General features: G+C 43.0%; 1 protein-coding gene across 2 annotated transcripts in view; it reads left to right on the forward strand.

Moving 5' to 3' along the window:
* ARID1A (AT-rich interaction domain 1A) overlaps window positions 1–13,739 on the forward strand; it is a 77,904-nt gene that overhangs the window by 12,140 nt on the left and 52,025 nt on the right. The window lies entirely within an intron of this gene.

Consider the following 13,739-nt stretch of genomic DNA (forward strand, 5'->3'; position numbering starts at 1 on the left):
GTTTGAAGAAGAGCACTTTCCTTCTTCAGAAGAAATATTTAAATGGCTGAATTGCTGAAAGGAGTTGTGATTTTTGTATTTTATTTTTATTTTTTTAACTTGTAACATTTTTGACTACTTGGGTGCTGTTATCAAATGTGCGTAAGGCCCTGCATTCGAGGCTGATATGCTAGCTAGGCCGGCACATCCGTAGATGCCCATAGACTTGCAGAAATGGCCTTTCTGTAGTGCTTTAACTGTGGTTGGCTGCATGTGGTGTGACAAAGTGGTTTTTGAAGTACCCAAACTATACAATGTGGATTGGTGGCTTTATTTTATTTATTTATTTTTTTGTCCATTCAACTGTTATTCCAAATAGGATTGGTGATTCTTGTACCCATTCATAACCCTTCGAAAAAGGCCCAGGCCTATTAATTATGCATGTGTAATAGATACAGCCAGCTATTGTAACTTATGACTGTATGGGATGGGAACTTATCTTGGGTACTTGTATGTCCCACCCATTACGGTAGTATCTGAGCACCACACAATCTGTCATGTATTTGTCCTCTTCACCCCTGTGAGGTATGGAAATCCTATGGCCTCCACTTTACAGATAGGGAACTGAGGCACAGAGAGTATAAGGGACTTGATCAGGATCACACAGAAAGTCTGTGGCAGAGCAGGGATTTGAGGCCAGATCTCCCAAATCCTAACCAGTAGCCATCTGTCCTCTCTAGGAATGGGATTACACCTTGATAGTATGCCAGTCTGGGTTCTAGGAAGTTACTGTTTCACAGAACATGCCAGTCTTTTTCCTTCATGTTCCTATTCTAATTGTGTATGGCACTTACGAGGGAAGGCCTTAGTTTTCCTGGAATGGGATGTGTTTGCAATACATAAAAACATTAAACATCTCCAGCTGATTGATGGCTGCAGCACACTAAACCTGGGTGTATTGATGCATGTTGGTTAGGTCCAGTAGCAATGTAATAAGAGTATTCATTTGTTTAGAAGGCACTCCTGCAATTAATGTGCTGGAGGAAGGAGAAACTAGTAAAATGCTTGATCTAAGATGGTCTTCCAATAGTCAGGGATAAGCGAATGGAAATGGTTGCAGTAGACCCATCCTGGATTACCCACTTGTCTATACTCTAAAGATATTCCGAAAATCTCTCTGAAAACCCTGCCTCTTAGTTCTTGTGATGGGTTGGAGATAAAGAAACTTGTTCTTTCTGCTCAAAGGTGGCTTGACTGCTCCTCACTGAAGGAAGAACTTCTGCTGAAAAACCGTATGCACATTGGGTGTGGGAGTTCTTAAAATCAAGGGAAGTAATATTACTGCCTTATAAAATATACTTGAGCAGATGGGGGATCCTATTCAGCCCTCCAACTACCCACATCAACTCTTAACACTCATCTTCTCCCAATTCCCTGACTCTGAAGTAGAGCACAAAACGTTGTCCTAATGCAACTTTCAGGGAAGGAAAGGGAAGAAAACTTGATTCTAATAAGACACATCAGACAGGGTACCAGGAAATCTGATACGCAAAAGGTTACCTTAGTGGCTTATTGATGGGAGGAGCAACTTTTAGCCGCGCATTGTTTTTCAGGAGAGCTGTAGTATTCTGGCTGGTGGACAAATATCAGGGTTAGCTTTGAATCTGCTGAGTATGCTGCACATAGCACTTACCTGATAAGAGTTGCTACGGTTGAAAAGGTGTAATAGTCATGTCTGCCTTCCCTTTTCCATTTGCTGCCTTATGATTTCTTGTTATACCTGTTCCTGAAACCAGTGAAGAGTTTGCAGCGTTGGCTGTTCCTCCTCTCCCCCTGGCATTGGCACACTAATTAATTTCGGCATTGGCTCGCCAGCAGCCAGCTCATGCTCACGCTCCTTTTTAACTTGTTAAACAATTTGCAGTGTTGCAAACTTTGCTTTAAAAGCAGTTCATTTAATGCCTGGGCTGGTGTGAGGTTAGAAGCCCACAGCCAGGAGGAAAGACCAAGAAGACTAAAGGAAACTCATCACAATTTAGGCTTCAGGATTGCTGTAACCTGGCATTTAAAGCTTATGAAAAGTACAAATCTAGTTTGTATTTATGACCTACCCTAGGATGTGTGTGTCTATAGGATAGGGATTCACCTAAGGCTTGTCAAGAGTAACATAGTGGAATCTGTATTGGTGTTGGTTTTAAGGCTGTACTGGAGTGTCCTTACTACTCTCTGACAGCAAAGGCTTGGCTGCAGCTCTTGTCCACACAGTGTCTTTCCTCCCCCAGCCGCCTCTTTTCTCACTAGTGCAGACACGAGTGCAGCTCTCGGCTTTTTGATGCAAACAGGTCACCTGGTTATAAATGCTGGAAAGTAGTTATTTGTTACAAAGGCCTCAAGCTTCGTCACTGGTAAACTTCCTCACTTGCCCACAGCAGTTGGTAATATTTTTTTGATTCTAAGGAGGTGAAATTAGTGGTGTTCCCAACTAGAGTGGCAGAAGGCTTTTGGTGTGGGCTTTCTTGAGTCCAAAGCTATTGCTCACTTCTTGATCGTGAGGCTAGTTGCTTTCTCTTCCTCTTCATGTTAAGAAGGCAGAATTCATGTTGTCCTGAACGTTGTCAGAACCACTTTGTACACTAGCTGGCAGCCAGACTTGAGGAGTAGTATGTGGCAGGTAATCTCCTTTGGATCTGTCTGCACCACACGGATACCCCACTGCAAACTAGCAGGAGTAGCATCCACTGCCTTGACCTTAGTCCACCATTGAACTTTGAGAGTGACCAGCAGAACCTGAATTCAAGGACTTTAGGGATAAATCTCTCAGGGGTGTGTGTGTGTTTGTTTGGTACTATTCATTGGATTAATTTAAGTTGGTGAGGGAGGAAAAACACACAGGCTCGGTTTACTTCCAAGGGCCAGCTTTCATATGCTGTGTTAGCCTTCCTCCATGTTTGGTTATGCACAGTTGAAAATGAAACTTGTCTGTTATTTACTTGGATCTTTTGCGGTGGAGAAAGTTCTGCTTCCAAGGAGATTCCAAAATGTGGTTCTGCAGAAACTACAGGTCCCACCCAGCATCTAGTGCTCATTATTAAATGAGGCAGCTACTCTGGACATGATGGAGCATTGGATGCTGGAATGAGGTAGCCTCCAACAGCTGTACTTCTAGAGCAGATTAATGTGTTGCATTCTCCTCTATTTTGCAGTACTTTGCACTTCTGTAAGAATCCCTGGGATCTTGTAACTTTAAAATTATAAATTAAACCTCACAACACCCTAGCAGGTCAGTATTATGCCAGCCTTGTAAATGTTAATGACAGTTCACCAGCCCAGACACTGTCTATTCACCCACCCTTGATCTTAATGATTTAAAATAAAGACAAAACACAACAAAAATGTCTGTCCGTCCGTCCCCTCCGTCCCCCAACCTAAAGACCTCACTTGTAAATTAAGAAAACATTTACCGGGTGGGTAGGAATTTGCAAGGGTGTAGTGTTTCTGTTTCTCAGGTGAAGAAACTGAGATGTAGGAGTTAAGGTGAAGCACCAGAGGTCGTACACGAAGTCTGGAACAGCCAGGAACTGGGTCTCCTGACTGAGTTCTGTGCTTTAACCATAGACCATTCTTTCCTTCCTTGCAAACTGGTGGTGGCCCTCAGTCTCCTAGCAAACTGACAATGAAGCACTCTTCTTAATAAAGTTTGAGTGTTTTGTTTCATTACTGTGGAGCGGAAGAGGATGAAATTCAGGGGTGGTGTTTTCTTTCATTATCTCCTCTGACCCCCACCACTAGATACTCTTTCTGGTTTGTACATGTATGTGGAGCCAACCTGATTTGCCTTAATAAGTGTATGCTTACCATTAATTTCATTCTCTCCTTGATTTTGGGTCTGTTTTATGTGTACCTTACTTTGCAACCATGCCTACTGCAGAAAAAGATCTCTACAGAAGGAAAAGGTGACTTATCTGAGAATCTGACAGAAATTGGACCCTGCCATGTTTCCGTGTGTAAAGGGCTCCTTCTGAATTAATAAAACAAACTTTGCTTTGGAAAGTGAATCCTGAAGAGTCCTCTGTTGCAGGGCCTTCCCTCAGGCCTAATGTTTTAGACCACAGATTGAACGCCAGCACTGTTTGGTAGCGGAGGATGTCCTGCTGTGTCTGGAGTCTGTATTGCTCATTTGGGAGGAAGAGCAGGGCTTTAGGGAACCAGATGGTTAATGGTGACTGAAAGTTCATTGCTGGCTACAGTTGTCTGAATAGACTTATTAGTCAGCTTTGAAACTGTTTTGAAGTTTTAATGATGCTTACTGAGAATACTGTCTTGTGAATTATCTGCATGGCTCGGACTGCTCAGCTGTTCTAAATTGCATCATTGAGTAGCACTGGTATCTGGAAGATAGTCTTTTCAATTTCAGGATAGCTGTTTTCCCCTTGTCTGTGGCTTGGTTTTATTTTATTTATTTTCCCCCCTGACTTGTTTCTGGGAGTTATTTTTATGGCTTGTTACTGGACCTGATCAACATGTGCACTTCTACCTCTTCTAGTATGTAAGTGGGTCTGCTACCAAAATGCCACAATAAGAAATGATAATGCCAAGGACATGACCAGCCTCAAGTTCATTCCTGTGGTGGGAGTAGGGTGTTGGTGAAATGTGGAGCCTGCTTTACCCATCTACAAAGGAAGGATTTTTTTTTTTCTTTTCCCCTTTTCTTTTTCCCATCTTGAGAAGAGAAGTACCTTGGCAGACTTTCTATGATGTGTTTCTTGGGAGCCTCTCCCACTCAGCTTGAGAGGTTCATGGATGCAGACTTCTTGGTGGACCTGAACGGTGTTGCTTGGCTGAGGTTTCTGAAAAAAGTCCACAGGAGGCTTTTGGAGGCCTGGGAGGGCAGCCTGTGTGTAGGGTGACTGGCGTTCTGGAGGGGAGGAGCTAGTCATCTATATGGTATGTGATGGGTTTGACAGGAAATAACTTGCACAAGCCACTCCAGTGCAGACAGATGTTGGCTGAGGTGATTGTATAGTGAAGTGGCAGTTACTATCTAAATACCAATAGTTTGACTTACTTTACACCCATACCTATAAAGAGAATGTGATGATGGGTTGACTGGTGATCATTGTTGTTCCATAAAGCATTTTGCTGAGCTCCTGCATTGACTGAGCATCGAAATTTATGTACCAAAGTTGGCATCTACCCTTGCCATGTCAACATCCTATAACTACTTTTAAATTTCTCATGTTTTGTGCTGTAAACCACCCTATATCTGTTTCTAGATAAGAGAGAGGGAGGTGGCAAAAGGAACCCACCTGTTGGTCAGCCAGTTCGTGTGATTGGGCATGGTATGGGTCAGACATGCACAGCACCCGTCACTTTATCCTCTGTAGCAGGCATTGTTGAGAGCACTACAACTAGACTTTAGTTTCTGATTTTTCTCTCTAGTCGTCAAACTGGAATTCTGTTGGGCAGGATGATCGGATCACCTTCTACTGTTTTGAAACTTCTTAGATTTAAACCTTATTATACTGGCTCACTAGCAAAACTTAATGAAGACACGAAAATAAATAAAACGTAATTGCTTTTGTTGCCTGGATGGGGGGGCGCCATGGTTCTGCTTGTTCAACACCTTCAGACAAGGGTATTTGTCTCTGTAACAAAGTGCTAAATTAGCCAGAGAAAGGCGCTTTTACCTCCACTGGTTGTGCCTCATGCTGCTTGTGTCTTTTTTGCAAGAAGCATGGTAGACACCCAGATTCACACAACTAGTATTAGCAAGGCTGGGCCTGTCTGGCATCTTTACAAGCACTAACTTAGCTTTCAAACAAGGAAGTGCCCTTCTCACTCTCCCCTCCTGAACCAATAGAATAGATGCACTGTAAATCTTTTTTGCTAGATCTTTTGCAACAACTTATTTTAATAATATATGACTATTTCCTGGTAGACCAATCTCTGTGTCCATCTATGTGTAAATGCTGTAGGTTACAGAAAACTAAAACATACAGCATATCTAAATATGACAGTCATTCAGATAGTATGGTGATTTGGGGGGTGGGAGGAAACTATATAAATATCTACTAACCTGGAGTGATAAATACAATGGTCATCTGTCATGGAGAATGACTTGCAGAACAGGGAAACCTATAGACTTGATAAGTGGCTTTGGTAGAGGGAGTTTAAAAGGCGCAGGCCAGAGAGAGGAGAGGTGATTTGGAAAAATTCTGGCTTCTGACAAAGTGCATCTCCTGTTGCTGGGAATTTCCTGGTATCTATGGTGTCTGAGATTAGCTGCTCCAGTTTTTGATGAGACCAGGTTCCTCTTGGTAAGCCTGCATGTGGTATGGCATCCCTCTGCGGATGTAACACATCTTGCCTTAACTACTGTTGTGAATTAACTTTTCAGTGTCTATCTTTGGTACCTGCAGAGCATCAAAAAGACTCTTGTGCTACCTTCTAATATTTATATGTCTGGCACATTTTGCGAAAGCTGGTTCTTTTGTGTGCTCTGAACAGACTAGCTTCAGAAGAGGACTTTGAAGGTCCATTCAGTGGACATTTATTTGGTCTTTGGCACCATTTTAAACAGGATTTTTTTTGTTTTGCTTGCGTTTGCTCTTGTATGAGAAACATCTCTACAAAAACTGTACTTGGCCATTCATTGTGATTAATGTTTAAATTAGGGCTTTTCCTTTGTAAGTGCAGCTTCTGCTTACCTCTTCCCACGAGGCTGTTCTTCTATAATGGTCTGTTCTGCAAACAGAAACCCTGCCCAAACTAGCTGAAACTGTGGCAGAGTAGGAGCAGCAGTGTTTAGTATGGCTCTTCTGGGGTGTGTAGACGGTCCTCTTGCTGAGAATAGTGTTGCACTGTAATATCCTGTGTTAACAGGACTGTTCGCATGTAAAACATGGGAGGTAATTGTCCTGCTCTACTCAGCACTGGTGAGGCCTCATTTGGAGTACTGTGTCCAGTACTGGGCACCATGCTTTAGACAAGATGTGGATAAATTGGAGAGTCCAGAGGAGAGCAGCAAAAATTATAAAACATTTTGAAAACTTGGCCTATGAGGAAAGGTTTAAAAAAACAAAAAACAAAACCAACCAACCAACCAACCAAACATCCCAGGCATGTTTAGTCTGGAGAAAAGACAGTTAGTGGGGGGGAGGGACCTGATACCTCTTCAAATATGTTAAAGGCTGCTATAAAGAGGATGGTAATCAATTGTTCTCCATGTCCACTGAAGGTAGGACAGGAAGTAATCTGCAGCAAGGGAGATCTAGGTTAAATATTGGAAAGTTTTTCCTAACTATGCGGGTAGGGAAAGCCCTGGAATAGGCTTCCAAGAGAGGTTTTTAAGAATTCCTGTCATTGGAGATTTTTAAGAACAGGTTAGACAAACACCTGTCAGGGATGGTCCAGGAGTACTTGGTCCTGCCTCATGAGGTCCCTTCCAGCTCTGTGGAAAGTGGAGGAGATAGTTCATGCTCACTGCTCATTCTGATCAGAAAGGGAACTTGCTAGTCCAGCTTTCCTGACCAGAGTGGACTAGTATCTTTCTGAGTGTTGATATATTTGAAGTGTCTCCTCCCCCTCCTTTTCCCCCCACATTGTAAAAGTCCTAATTCTAAATTTGTGAGCGCTCTGAATGACTTTTGGTAGAAGCAGGAGAGGAGAACACCTTAGGAAGTGCCTTTTTTCTTCATGTGATTCCTTCTAAAGGGATTCTGTAATTCTGATATTCTTTTGAAACGTACATATTGGCGGAGAAGTGGGTTTTTACCAGACTTCAATTACCTGAAACTTCATCTTTGAAAGGACAAGCTTGTAAAGAGAAAAGTTGATGAATTATGACACAGTAAACTGGCCCGTCAGAAGGTTATAAAAGGTAGTGAGTTCAGACTGGGATATTGACCTTAATACAGACAGCTCCACCTTAAATAGATTAGAGGAAAGTGCTTCTGACTAGAAGTTGAGCTCTGTTTACTATTGAATGAGAATATTAATAAGTTCTGTGCTCTGGCTTTTTAGCCTGCACTTGTCACAGACTAATTGTGAAAGAGCTAAAGTTGGTTTACACATTGTGGGGAAAGTTTCAGAAATACCATTTGGTGGAGCCATGAAAATGGTTGTACAGAGGGTGCCAAATAAGTACTTTAAAACCAAAGCAAAACAAAACAAAAAAGCATGGAAATGGAATGAAACTGAAAGTCTGGTTCTCTAAACCAGAATGTCTTTGGTCCTGCTGAATGCTAACTCTCATTGTTTTCTGTATCATAATCCTGGCTTGCGCCGCCTCCCGCGAGATGTGCTTTGTTTCCAGCCACTTCTGTGGCATTACCTTAGTTATATAAGGCAAGGTAGGAAATACCCTCTGCTTCCTTGGGGCAGGTCCTGAGATGGCACAAACTGGCATAGCTCCATTGGCTTCAATGGATCTATGACAGTTTATGCCAGCTGAGGAACTGCCCCTTGTGTTTCAAGCCCTGTTAATGAGCATGTATGTAGCTATGATAACCCCCACCCAGTATGTAATAGGACAGGGGGTGTTTGAGAGCTTCCAGTGACTGTCTTGTTATGGGTCACTGACCCCTGTAAGGTATTGATCTCAGTACGTTTGTTTTTTCTTTTCTTTTTCTTTTTCTTTTTTTTTTTTTTTTTTTTTTAAATTTAAAGTACTGTAGAGACTGGGCTTGCTGGGTATGGCTTGATGCTTCATCCTTATGGTTCATATGGGATTTTGTTGTTCGGGTTCGACATGCTGGCCTTTACGGATCTGGCCAGGTTTCAGAGATTCCAAGGGAGCATTGGTACTGATGGCTTTTGGTAGTATAGTTTATGAAACTGGAGCCAGCACTCAAAGTTCTTATTCACTACAGCCTCTTCACTTAAATTAGGACTTGCTTGTATTTGAGACAGCTTTAATGCTCAGTTGACATACCCTATTGTAGATATTGAGCTGGGTCCAGACTCATTATTGATGGCTTGGATTCAAGAGCAAAGTTCTCTTTACATTCTGAATTGCCAGCTATCAAAGACATATGTATTGGTCCATTTCTCTTACTTGCGGTCATGGGACTGCAGTGCCCGTACATGGGGTGGGAAGTACTGGAAAATGGATGAGTAAAGCTGCTCATTCTGTCTCCTGTTCCTTTCAACAAACTAGGGTAGGTGTTTTCACTTTCAGATAGCTGATGCTTCTGTCACTGGTTCACTACTTTATTTGAACAACTTGTGGCCTTGAGTAGAGGCAAGGCATTTAAAGTTATGGGGAGCATGGCTCACCTTACACTCTTGTCTTGTTTAAATAGTTAAACCTGATCGCTAGATAAAACCCCCTCCGTAGAAATGAGGAAGCTGGTTGACAGGCTTCCTAGTGGAGAGGTGTAGTCTCCTTGTTACTCTCCAATATTAATTGAGCACTGATGGAGTGAACATCGGACAGCCAGCTTTCTAGTTTCTCCAGTAACTGAGACTGGTTATGCCTTTGTGCCTGGGTAGTATAATGCATGCAACACAGAGGAAAAGAGGACAATTTTGATTTCTGCTCAGGAGATTATCTTCTTCAGTACTGTAAGATCCCATCTGGGTTCAGCTGTGGGGAGGTGATGGAAGCTGCATCTGTGAGCTTGCAAAAACAGTGTTAATCAGTGTTTTGTTGGTGAGAGCTTTTCTGTGTTTGGTGGCTTGCAGGTCCCAGGCTCAGTGGTCCCTGTCCTCGGACTAGCTTGGGCATGGTAGAGTCCAATAGGAGAAGCAGCAGTAGGCAGCCGCTGCTTCTCCCTGAATTTGCAGGAAATGGATTTACTGTCTTTGTACAGGTTTCAGAGTAGCAGCTGTCCGTGTTAGTCTGTATCCACAAGAAGAAAAGGAGGACTTGTGGCACCTTAGAGGCTAACCAATTTATTTGAGCATAAGCTTTCGTGAGCTACAGCTCACTTCATCGGATAAGCTCAAATAAATTGGTTAGTATCTAAGGTTCCACAAGTCCTCCTTTTCTTTGTACAGGAGCACAGCAGCCAAACAATAGTTTGTGCTTGCAGGGCCATGTGGTGAATCACGTGACCTTGTGCTGTTTTCTGCCGGGGTCCTTACCCATCTGTTCTCTCTGCTCTTTCTGGGTTATCAGGCACAGATCCAAGTCCTCACAGGCAGCCAGCCTCATGGCCAGAGATTATGAGCACTAACCTTCCTGGCAGGGGCGGTGTAGCTTTGCTTTTATGCAGATTAGCCATGTGCTTCTCACTTCAAGGTTCCACAGGAAAAGACATTTCCTGTGCTTGGTTCTTAATGGGCGGTTCCCAGCTCACTGTACAGGGACCGGAGGGTTGGGGCCTGTGAAGTGAAAGCATGCATGGAAGAGGGATTACAGTACACTGCCCCCCCTTTCCCATTCCACCTCTGCTGCTACGTCACCACAACACAACCACACGCTCTCTCATACTGTTGGTGTCATTCATTCAGTGCCAAGATTGCTTTAAAAAATTCCCTTGGCCCCAGTTCAAACAGGAGTACAGCTGGGATGTGTTAGATTTTAGGCAGTCTGCCCTCAATTTGAGATGAGTTATAAATAGCAGTGCTGACTTCCTTAACTACCACTCTTGGAGGTAAAATGCAGGTTAATTACTGTGGGAATCAATTAGGGCTTCTCTGGGTTAAACAGCCAGGGATGCTTTTTATTATTATTTTTCTGATTCCCCTCCCTCCTCCATATTCCTCCCCTTCCCTCCCCCCAAACATGGACAGCAAACATGGTCAGAAATAAATTCAGATCCAAGGTGAAAGGTTTGTAATTCCAGGAAATTGTTTCTGGTTTATCCCAGCACTGGCCAATATCTGAGTGAAGCCAATTCAATGCTGCAAATTAGACTTCAGTGAGAAACTCTTCCCCCTTTTCTCTCCATGCCCCCACCCTTCCCTACCAAAAAATTAGATATGTAATAGACTGTCATAAAAGTGACAGGAATGCATGTTTGCCTGGCTGTGGAGACTGTCTGTTCTTTGCTCTGTAGCCTCTGCTTTCACAGTAAGACACTCTTTACATATTTTTCATGTTGGTCTCATAAATGAATCAACTCCACTTACCCCTTTAGAAAGGTATGGGATCGTCCTTTATTATGTCTTGTTTTCTGGCAGAAGTGTGTGGTGTGGTGGTTTTTTTTTTTTTTTTTTTGTTTTTTTTTTTTTAACACTTTCACCTGCTTTGAAGCTGTAGAAAAGTTTTCCCTGTTCACTTCTACTTGTGTGTATTAAAATATCACTCTTGACCAGCACATGCTGTTCTGTTACCCTGCTTAGAATAATCTCTGTTACCCTGCTTAGGATAATCTTTACATTTGTAAAGTTGTTCTCACCATTATAGCAAAGCCAGAATAGTGTGTGTAGGGTAACTGTCCATTATATAGCCTGACTTGGGGGTTTGTAGAGCTTGGCAGTAAGCTCTCTCTGGGCTGAAACTTGGTGTTACAAGCCTTTGGCCTAGAGCAAGTTTTTTTTGTTTTAATTTTTTTGAAAGACCAGGTTTGATCTTTAGAATACAAGCTGACCATAGAAGATCAGGGTTGGAAGGGACCTCAGGAGGTATCTAGTCCAACCCCCTGCTCAAAGCAGGACCAATCCCCAACTAAATCATCCCAGCCAGGGCTTTGTCAAACTGAGCCTTAAAAACCTCTAAGGATGGAGATTCCACCACCTCCCTAGGTAACCCATTCCAGTGCTTCACCACCCTCCTAGTGAAATAGTTTTTCTTAATATCCAACCTAGACCTCCCCCACTGCAACTTGAGACCATTGCTCCTTGTTCTGTCATTTGTCACCACTGAGAACAGCCTAACTCCATCCTCTTTGGATCATGCACTTATTTTTGCATACAGTAGAGTAACTTTGGTTTTTGAAAATTTGGCTGATGACAGGACTAAAAGTTTGGTTGTATAACACTCTCTCAAAGTACCAAAACTTGACACAGATTTTTGAGATCACTTCTAGTTTCTCTTTTGGCTCTTCTTCGAGTGATGGTCCCTCTGTGTCAATGGACACTACTATGAACTGTTCTGGCTCCAGCGCATGGCGCACATGCGTACCTGCATGTGGAATCCAGATAGGGACCACACATCTTGAAGAACCTCTAGTTACAGTAAGTAATCTTCTCTTTCTGTGAATGCAGGAGGGTGTAAGAAAAGGGTCTGGACTTCACTGATCAAGAAGCAGTAAAACTTTTCTCTCAGTTATGTTCAGTGGCAGGGCCTTTGCTTTTGACATGCAATCATAGTAATCTACTCCTGTGGCTTCCTGTCAAAAGGATTTCCCATGTGTCAGTCCAGAGAAGACTCTCCAGCCTTCTGCAGTCAGGGTTTGGTATTTCCTTATTTGTCCTGAGGTGTTCTTGCCAGTGAACAGGCATTACTTCCTCTTGGCTTTTCCATCTCTTATAACATTAGTGTGCAAGGGGATCTATAGCCCACCACCCTCCAACTGCTCTCACCAACGTCTTGAGTGATAGGCCCATCACTGCATTTCAGTCTTGGCTGTTCCTTTCTTGAAGCACATGGGTTAAACTGCATAAAGGGATTCAAGTAGAATTCCTGATGGTGTATATTTTTTTTTTCCCCTTAAATCAGAGCAAGTCTGTTAAGGCTAGGGCAGTTAAAGCCCTATCCATGAAGTGTGTGTGTGTGTGTGTGTGTGTAATGGGAGATTTGGAAGGAAGGGGCCACATGCTATATCGCTGCTGATGCATGCTGCAGCCCTGGTGGAAACAAGTTAGCCTGCTTGGATTACAAGTATCAGAGATGTGTATTAAGTTTTTTTTCCCCTTTCCTTAGTGATGCAGTTTACACTTCTGTCATGTACAGACTTTTATTTAAAGGGCCTCAGTTTAGAATGGTGTGTTAATTGTCAAACTTGCTTTTTATTTCTGGTAGTGCCTGTAATATGCTAGTTGCTCTCAATATAGAGAGACAGACCTAGAGAATCTCCATCTAAAGATACATGCTGTGGCCAAGGTGGTGATGTGACCACGGTTTGTAACTACAAAGTCCTATATTTTAAAGGCTAAATATAAACTATTCCCCATTACTCTTAAAGTTTATCAGGAGCAGTCCTGTGGGCGTCCTGGCAGAAGTGGCTCTTAAAAAGGGATTTCAAAAGTGGCATTAGCCTTGCAGGTGATCAAAGGCAGAGAGATCTGTGCATAGGGGCTAGTCTATGCTAGAAGTGCGCAGCTGGTGAAGACGCTCTGTGCTGATGAGAGAGCTTTCCTGTCGGCATAATAAAGCCACCTCCCCGAGAAGCGGTAGCCATGTCAGCAGGAGTAGCTCTTCCGCCAACACAGCGCTGTCCACACCGTCAGGTCACTGTAACTTATGTCACTCGGGAGGGGGAGGGGGTGTCTTATTCACACCCCAAGCAACATAAGTTACATCAACACAGGGCTTGTCTACTTGACAGCTTAGGAGGCAGCATATGGTGGTGGCATCATTGGCGGGGTGGGGTGTAGGAAGGGATGGCGATAAGAAGGGAAAGGTGAGTTACACAGGACTCAAAACACGGTGACCAGAGGCCTGAGCTTGATCAGGTGGAAGCAGATGAGGATGGGGGAACTGAAAGGATTCAAAGACGGACTGACTCTGGTCAAAATTACAGGCAAGGGAAACTATCTTGGTGTTAGCCTCTTCCTACAATGTCTGCCACGAGTGCATGTGTACTTGGATAACGTGGTGTTTTTTTTTTTCTTTTTTTTAATTTTATTTTTTTAAAGTCTTAGTTCTAAAA

Source organism: Chelonia mydas, chromosome 19 (assembly GCF_015237465.2).
Source record: "Chelonia mydas isolate rCheMyd1 chromosome 19, rCheMyd1.pri.v2, whole genome shotgun sequence".
In the NCBI taxonomy this organism is placed as follows: Eukaryota; Metazoa; Chordata; order Testudines; family Cheloniidae; genus Chelonia; species Chelonia mydas.